Here is an 8,328-nt window from a genome sequence, read left to right on the forward strand (position 1 = left end):
GTTGATACTTGCTCCAAGGTCACATAGAGCTGTCTTGGTACAACCACCCTCTAATGTGCATGGTATCATAAAGCTTCCTGGATCTTTAAGCTTCTCTGGTAAGCTTTTCAGAATGACTGCACTGCATTCTTCAGTGAGAAAAACTTTTTCAGTTTCTCTCCATTCCTTCTTATGACTTAAGATCTCTTTCATGAACTTAGCATAAGAGGGTATTTGCTCAAGTGCATCTGCAAACGGGATCTTTATCTCAAAAGTCCTGAGATAGTCTGCAAAGCGGGCAAATTGTTTATCCTGTTCCGCTTGGCGGAGTTTCTGAGGATAAGGCATCTTAGCTTTATATTCTTCAACCTTAGTTGCTGCATGTTTATTCCCTACAGAGGTGGTTGGAGAAGCCTTCTTAGAGGGGTTACTATCAGCACTTACAGGTGTCTGATCCTTCATTGGCGTTTGAACGCCAGGATTGGGTGCTGGATGGGCGTTTAACGCTAGCTTCCCACCATTTTCTGGTGTTTGAACTCCAGAACTGGGCAGGGAATGGGCGTTTAATGCTAACTTTTCTCCCTTTTCTGTTGTTTGAATGCCAAAAGTGGGCATCCACTAGGCGTTTGACGCCAATCTTTAACCCTTTTCTGGCGTTTCAATGCCAGAATTATTCCTCTCTGGGCTCTTGTTGTCCTCAGAGGGATTTTGGACAGTGGTTTGGTCATCCTCTGTCAGTTGTTCCTTTCTTGGCTTTCTGCTACTTTGAGCTAAATTATTCAATGTCTTCTGGTGCACGAAATTGTGATCTCTGGTAATGGCTCCGAAAACCTGGTGCTCTAATCTCAATTCATAATTTATCACAACTTCGATACAACTAACCAGCAAGTGCACTGGTTGTCCAAGTAATAAACCTTACGTGAGTAAGGGTCGATCCCACGGAGATTGTTAGTATGAAGCAAGCTATGGTCATCTTGTAAATCTCAGTCAGGCGGATATAAAATAATTATGGAGTTTTCGAAATTAAATAATAAAAGAAGGATAGAAATACTTATGTAAATCATTGGTGAGAATTTCAGATAAGCGCATAGAGATGCTTTCGTTCCTCTGAACCTCTGCTTTCCTGCTGCCTTCATTCATTCAATCCTACTCCTTTCCATGGCTGGCTTTATGTAAGGGCATCACCGTTGTCAATGGCTACATCCCATCCTCTTGTGAAAATGGTCCAAATGCTCTGTCACAGCACGGCTAATCATCTGAGGTTCTCGATCATACTGGAATAGGATTCACCCTCCTTTTGCGTCTGTCACTAAGCCCAGCACTCGCGAGTTTGAAGCTCGTCACAGTCATTCAATCCCTAAATCCTACTCGGAATACCACAGACAAGGTTTAGACTTTCTGGACTCTCATGAATGCCGCCATCAATCTAGCTTATACCACGAAGATTCTGATTAAGAGATCCAAGAGATACTCATTCAATCTAAGGTAGAACGGAAGTGGTTGTCAGGCACGCGTTCATAGGGAATGATGATGATTGTCACGTTCATCACATTCAGGTTGAAATGCGAATGAATATCTTAGAAGCGGAATAAGTTGAATTGAATAGAAAAACAGTAGTACTTTGCATTAATCTTTGAGGAACGGCAGAGCTCCACACCTTAATCTATGGAGTGTAGAAACTCTACCGTATGAAAATACATAAGTGAATAGAGGGTAGGCATGGCCGAGTGGCCAGCCCCCAAACGTGATCAATAGATCAAAATATAATCCAAAGATGATTCCAAAGATATCTAATACAATAGTAAAAAGTCCTATTTATACTAAACTAGTTACTAGGGTTTACAGAAGTAAGTAATTGATGCATAAATCCACTTCTGGGGCCCACTTTGTGTGTGCTTGGGCTGAGCTTGAAGTCTACACGTGGAGAGGTCATTCTTGGAGTTGAACGCCAAGTTTTGTGCCAGTTTGGGCGTTGAACTCCACTTTGCAACTTGTTTCTGGCGCTGGACGCCAGAATTGGGCAGAGAGCTGGCGTTGAACGCCAGTTTGCGTCATCTAAACTTGGGCAAAGTATAGACTATTATATATTTCTGGAAAGCCCTGGATGTCTACTTTCCAACGCAATTAAAAGCGCGCCATTTCGAGTTCTGTAGCTCCAGAAAATCCATTTTAAGTGCAGGGAGGTCAGAATCTAACAGCATCAGCAGTCCTTCTTCAACCTCTGAATCTGATTTTTGCTCAAGTCTCTCAATTTCAGCCAGAAAATGCCTGAAATCACAGAAAAACACAAAAACTCATAGTAAATTCCAGAAATGTGAATTTAACATAAAAACTAATGAAAACATCCCTAAAAGTAACTAGATCCTACTAAAAACATACTAAAAACAATGTCAAAAAGCGTATAAATTATCCGCTTATCACAATACCAAACTTAAATTGTTGCTTGTCCCCAAGAAACTGAAAATCAAATAGGATAAAAAGAAAAGAATATACTATAAATTCCAAACTATCAATGAAACATAGCTCCAATCAAATGAGCGGGACTTATAGCTTTTTGCGTCTTGAATAGTTTTGGCATCTCACTTTATCCATTGAGGTTCAGAATGATTGGCATCTATAGGAACTCAGAGTTCAGATAGTGTTATTGATTTTCCTAGTTCAGTATGATGATTCTTGAACACAGCTTCTTTATGAGTCTTGGCCGTGGCCCTAAGCACTTTGTTTTCCAGTATTACCACCGGATACAGAAATGCCACAGACACATAATTGGGTGAACCTTTTCAGATTGTGACTCAGCTTTGCTAAAGTCCCCAATTAGAGGTGTCCAGGGTTCTTAAGCACACTCTTCTTTTGCTTTGGACCTTGACTTTAACCGCTCAGTCTCAAGTTTTCACTTGACACCTACACGCCACAAGCACATGGTTAGGGACAGCTTGGTTTAGCCGCTTAGGCCAGGATTTTATTCCTTTAGGCCCTCCTATCCACTGATGCTCAAAGCCTTGGGATTCTTTTTATTTGCCCTTACCTTTTGGTTTTAAGGGTTATTGGCTTTTTGCTCTTGCCTCTTGATTTTAAGAGCTTTGGCTTTTTCTGCTTGCTTTTTCTTTCAATTTTTTTTTCTTTTTTTTTTCTGCAAGCTTTGCTCTTTGCTGCTTTTTCTTGCTTTAAGAATCATTTTTATGATTTTTCAGATTATCAAATAACATGTCTCCTTGTCATCATCCTTTCAAGAGCCAACATATTTAACATTCTTAAACAACAACTTCAAAAGACATATGCACTGTTCAAGCATTCATTCAGAAAACAAGAAGCATTGTCACCACAACAATATAATTAAACTAAGTTCAAGGATAAATTCGAAACTCATGTACTTCTTGTTCTTTTGAATTAAAACATTTTTCATTTAAGAGAGGTGATGGATTCATAGGACATTCATAACTTTAAGACAAAGTTACTAACCACTAATGATCATGTAATGAAGACACAAACATAGATAAGCACTTAACATAGAGAAAACGAAAATCAGGGAATGTAAGAACAAGGAATGAGTCCACCTTAGTGATGGTGGCGTTTCCTTCTTGAGGAACCAATGATGTCCTTGAGCTCTTCTATGTCTCTTCCTTGTCTTTGTTGCTCCTCCCTCTTTGCTTTTTGATCTTCTCTTATTTCATGAAGGATGATGGAGTGCTCTTGATGTTCCACCCTTAGTTGTCCCATGTTGGAACTTAATTCTCCTAGGGAGGTGTTGATTTTCTCCCAATAGTTTTGTGGAGGAAAATGCATTTGAGGCATCTCCGGGATCTCATGGTGATGAGCTTCCTGCGCCTCTTGAGTTCCATGAATGGGCTCTCTTGCTTGCTCCATCCTTTTTTTAGTGATGGGCTTCTCTTCCTCAATGGAAATGTCTCCTTCTATGAAAGCTCCAGCTGAGTAACATAGATGGCAAATAAGATGGGAAAAAGCTAGCCTTGCCATGGGGGAGGAATTTTCGGCTATTTTGTAGAGTTCAAGGGAGATGACTTCATGAACTTCTACTTCTTCTCCAATCATGATGCTATGAATCATGATGGCCTGATCCACAGTAACTTCAGATCGGTTGCTAGTGGGGATGATGGAGCGTTGGATGAACTCCAACCATCCTCTAGCCACAGGCTTGAGGTCCAGTCTTCTTAGTTGAACCGGCTTGCCTTTGGAGTAAATCTTCCATTGAGCTCCTTCCACACATATGTCCATGAGGACTTGGTCCAACCTTTGATTAAAGTTGACCCTTCTAGTGTAGGGGCGTGCATCTCCTTGCATCATAGGCAAGTTAAACGCCAACCTCACATTTTCCGGGCTAAAATCTAAGTATTTCCCCCGAACCATGGTGAGATAATTCTTTGGGTCTGGGTTCTTACTTTGATCATGGTTCCTAGTGATCCATGCATTGGCATAGAACTCTTGAACCATTAGGATGCTGACTTGTTGGATGGGTTTTGTTAGAACTTCCCAACCTCTTCTTTGGATTTCATATCTGATCTCCAGATACTCATTCTTCTTGAGCTTGAAAGGGACTTCAGGGATCACCTTCTTCTTGGCCACAACATTATAGAAGTGGTCTTGATGAGCTTTAGAGATGAATTTTTCCATCTCCCATGACTCGGAGGTGGAAGCTTTTGTCTTCCCTTTCCCTTTTCTAGAGGATTCTCCGGTCTTGGGTGCCATCAATGGTAATGGAACAAAAAGCTTATGCTTTTACCACACCAAACTTAGAATTTTGCTCGCCCCCAAGTAAGAGAAGAAAGAATAGATGAAGAAGAAGAAGAAAATATGGAGAGGAGGGGGGAGGTGTGTTTCGGCCCAGAAGAGAAAAGAGGGTTGTGTTGTCTGAAAATGAGGAAGAATGGAGGGTTATATATAGGGAAGGGAGGAGGGGTAAGTTCGGCCATTTAGGGTGGGTTTGGGTGGGAAATTGATTTTGAATTTTGAAGGTAGGTGGAGTTTATGAGGTAGGTTTATGGGGGAGAGTGGATGGATTTGAGTGGTGAAGAGGTGATGGGGAAGAGAGATTGAGGTGATTGGTGAAGAGTTTTGGGGAAGAGTGTTTATGGGATTGTGTGAAAGAGGGGTGAGAAGAAATGAGTGGAGGTAGGTGAGGATCCTGTGGGGTCCATAGATCCTGAGGTGATCCTGTGGGGTCTACAGATCCTGAGGTGTTCAAGGATTTATAACCTTGCACCAAATTAGGCATGCAAAATGCCTTTGCACACAACTCTGTGCGTTCAGCGCCAGATTGGTGCTTGTTCTGGGCGTTGAACACCCATTTGTTGCCCATTTCTGGCGTTGAACACCAGAACCATGCTTGTTCTGGGCGTTCAGTGCCAGCTCTTTTCCAGGGTGCATTTCTGGCGTTCAAACGCCCAGATGCTACCCATTTCTGGCGTTCAGCGCCAGAACCATGCTCTGTTCTGGCGTTGAACGTCCAAAACATGCTTCTTACTGGCGTTTAAACGCCAGTAAGGTCTTCCTCCAGGGTGTGTTTTTTTTCTGCTGTTTTTTATTCTGTTTTCAATTTTTTGATTTATTTTGTGACTCCACATGATGATGAACCTAATAAAGCATGAAAACCAATGAAAATTAGATAAATAAAAATTGGGTTGCCTGCCAACAAGCGCTTCTTTAATGTCAATAGCTTGACAGTGGGCTCTCATGGAGCCTCACAGATGTGCAGAGCTTAGTTGAGACCTCCCAACACCAAACTTAGAGTTTGGATATGGGGGTTTAACACCAAACTTAGAGTTTGGTTGTGGCCTCTCAACACCAAACTTAGAGTTTGACTGTGGGGGCTTTGTTTGACTCTGCTTTGAGAGAAGCTTTTTATGCTTCCTCTCCATGGATGCAGAGAGAGATCCTTGAGTTGTAAACACAAGGTTGTCCTCATTTATTTGAAGGATCAATTTTCCTCTGTCCACATCAATCACAGCTCTTGCTGTGGCTAGGAAAGGTCTTCCTAGGATGATGGATTCATCCTCATCCTTCCCAGTATCTAGGACTATGAAATCAGTAGGGATGTAAAGGCCTTCAACCTTTACTAACACGTCCTCTACTTGTCCATAAGCCTGTTTTCTTGAATTTTCTGCCATCTCTAATGAGATTTTGTGGCTTGCACCCTAAAGATTCCTAGTTTCTCTATTACAGAGAGGGGCATGAGGTTTATCCCTGAACCAAGGTCACACAGAGCCTTCTCAAAGGTCATGGTGCCTATGGTACAAGGTATTAAGAACTTTCCAGGATCCTGTTTCTTTTGAGGCAATCTCAGTTGATCCAGATCACTTAGTTCATTGGTGAATAAGGGAGGTTCATCTTTCCAAGTCTCAATACCAAATAATTTGGCATTCAGCTTCATGATTGCACCAAGAAACTTGGCAGCTTGCTCTTCAGTAACATCCTCATTCTCTTCAGAAGAGAAATACTCATCAGAGCTCATGAATGGCATAATAAGGTTCAATGAAATCTCTATGGTCTCTAGATGAGTCTCAGATTCCTTTGGTTCCTCAAAGAGAAGCTCCTTATTGATCACTGGACGTCCCAGGAGGTCTTCCTCCTTGGGATTCACGTCCTCTCCTTCCTTCACAGGTTCGGCCATGGTGATTAATTCAATGGCCTTGCACTCTCCTTTTGGATTTTCTTCTGTATTGCTTGGGAGAGTACTAGGAGGGATTTCAGTGATCCTTTTACTCAGCTGGCCCACTTGTGCCTCCAAATTTCTAATGGATAACCTTGTTTCATTCATGAAACTTACAGTGGCCTTAGATAGATCAGAGACTAAGTTTGCTAAATTAGAGGTATTTTGTTCAGAGTTCTCTGTCTGTTGCTGAGTGGATGATGGAAAAGGTTTACTATTGTTAAACCTATTTCTTCCACCATTATTAAAGCCTTGTTGAGGCTTTTGATCCTTCCATGAGAAATTTGGATGATTTCTCCATGAGGGGTTATAGGTGTTTCCATAAGGTTCACCCATGTAATTCACCTATGCTATTACAGGGTTTTCATGATCATAAGCTTCTTCTTCAGAAGATGCCTCTTGAGTACTGTTGGATGCAGCTTGCATCCCATTCAGACTCTGAGAAATCATATTGACTTGCTGAGTCAATATTTTATTCTGAGCCAATATAGCATTCAGAGTATCAATTTCAAGAACTCCCTTCTTCTTAGGCGTCCCATTATTCACAGGATTCCTTTCAGAAGTGTACATGAACTGGTTATTAGCAACCATGTCAATGAGTTCTTGAGCTTCTGCAGGTGTTTTCTTTAGGTGAATGGATCCACCTATAGAAGTATCCAACGACATCTTAGCTAATTCAGACAGACCATCATAGAATATATCCAGGATGGTCCATTCTGAAAGCACGTCAGAAGGACACTTTTTGGTCAGTCCTTTGTATCTCTCCCAAGCTTCATAGAGGGATTCACCTTCTTTCTGTCTGAAGGTTTGAACATCCACTCTAAGCTTACTCAGCTTTTGAGGAGGAAAGAACTTGGCTAAGAAAGCCTTGACCAGCTTATCCCAAGAGTTCAGGCTATCCTTAGGTTGAGAGTCCAACCATATTCTAGCTCTGTCTCTTACAGCAAAAGGGAAAAGCATGAGCCTGTAGACTTCAGGATCTACTCCATTAGTCTTAACAGTATCACATATCTGCAAGAATTCAGTTAAGAACTGAAAAGGATCTTCAGATGGAAGTCCATGAAACTTGCAGTTCTGCTCCATCAGAGAAACTAATTGAGGTTTCAGCTCAAAATTGTTTACTCCAATGGCAGGAATGGAGATGCTTCTTCCATGTAAATTGGAATTTGGTGCAGTAAAGTCACTGGTGCACAGAAATTGCGCAGAAATTATGATTACACTTTGATTATGTAAAATTCATTGCTCTTTCTTTCCCTGGTAATGGCGCCAAAAGACATGATGCCAATACCATGGTTCACAACTTCGCACAACTAACCAGCAAGTGCATTGGGTCGTCCAAGTAATACCTTACGTGAGTAAGGGTCGAATCCCATGGAGATTGTTGGTATGAAGCAAGCTATGGTCACCTTGTAAATCTCAGTCAGGCGGATATAAAATAGTAATGGGGTTTTCGAAATTAAGGAATGAAATAAGGATAGAAATACTTATGTAATTCATTGGCTAGAATTTCAGATAAGCATGTAGAGATGCTTTCGTTCCTCTGAACCTCTGCTTTCCTGCTATCTTCATCCAATCAATCATACTCCTTTCTATGGGTAGCTTTATGTAAGGATGTCACCGGTGCCAATGGCTACTTTCGATCTCTCGGGAAAATGATCCAAATGCTCTGTCACAGCACGGCTAAT

The 8,328-nt window shown here is 41.4% G+C and overlaps 1 non-coding gene across 1 annotated transcript; it reads left to right on the forward strand.

The window, feature by feature from the left end:
* The first annotated feature begins 7,363 nt into the window (after positions 1 to 7,363).
* Positions 7,364 to 7,471, forward strand: LOC112746625 (small nucleolar RNA R71). Its single transcript, XR_003174497.1, has one exon. It is a non-coding gene; the product is annotated as a small nucleolar RNA R71 (small nucleolar RNA).
* The last annotated feature ends 857 nt before the right edge of the window (positions 7,472 to 8,328 follow it).

This window comes from Arachis hypogaea, chromosome 14 (genome assembly GCF_003086295.3).
Source record: "Arachis hypogaea cultivar Tifrunner chromosome 14, arahy.Tifrunner.gnm2.J5K5, whole genome shotgun sequence".
In the NCBI taxonomy this organism is placed as follows: domain Eukaryota; kingdom Viridiplantae; phylum Streptophyta; class Magnoliopsida; order Fabales; family Fabaceae; genus Arachis; species Arachis hypogaea.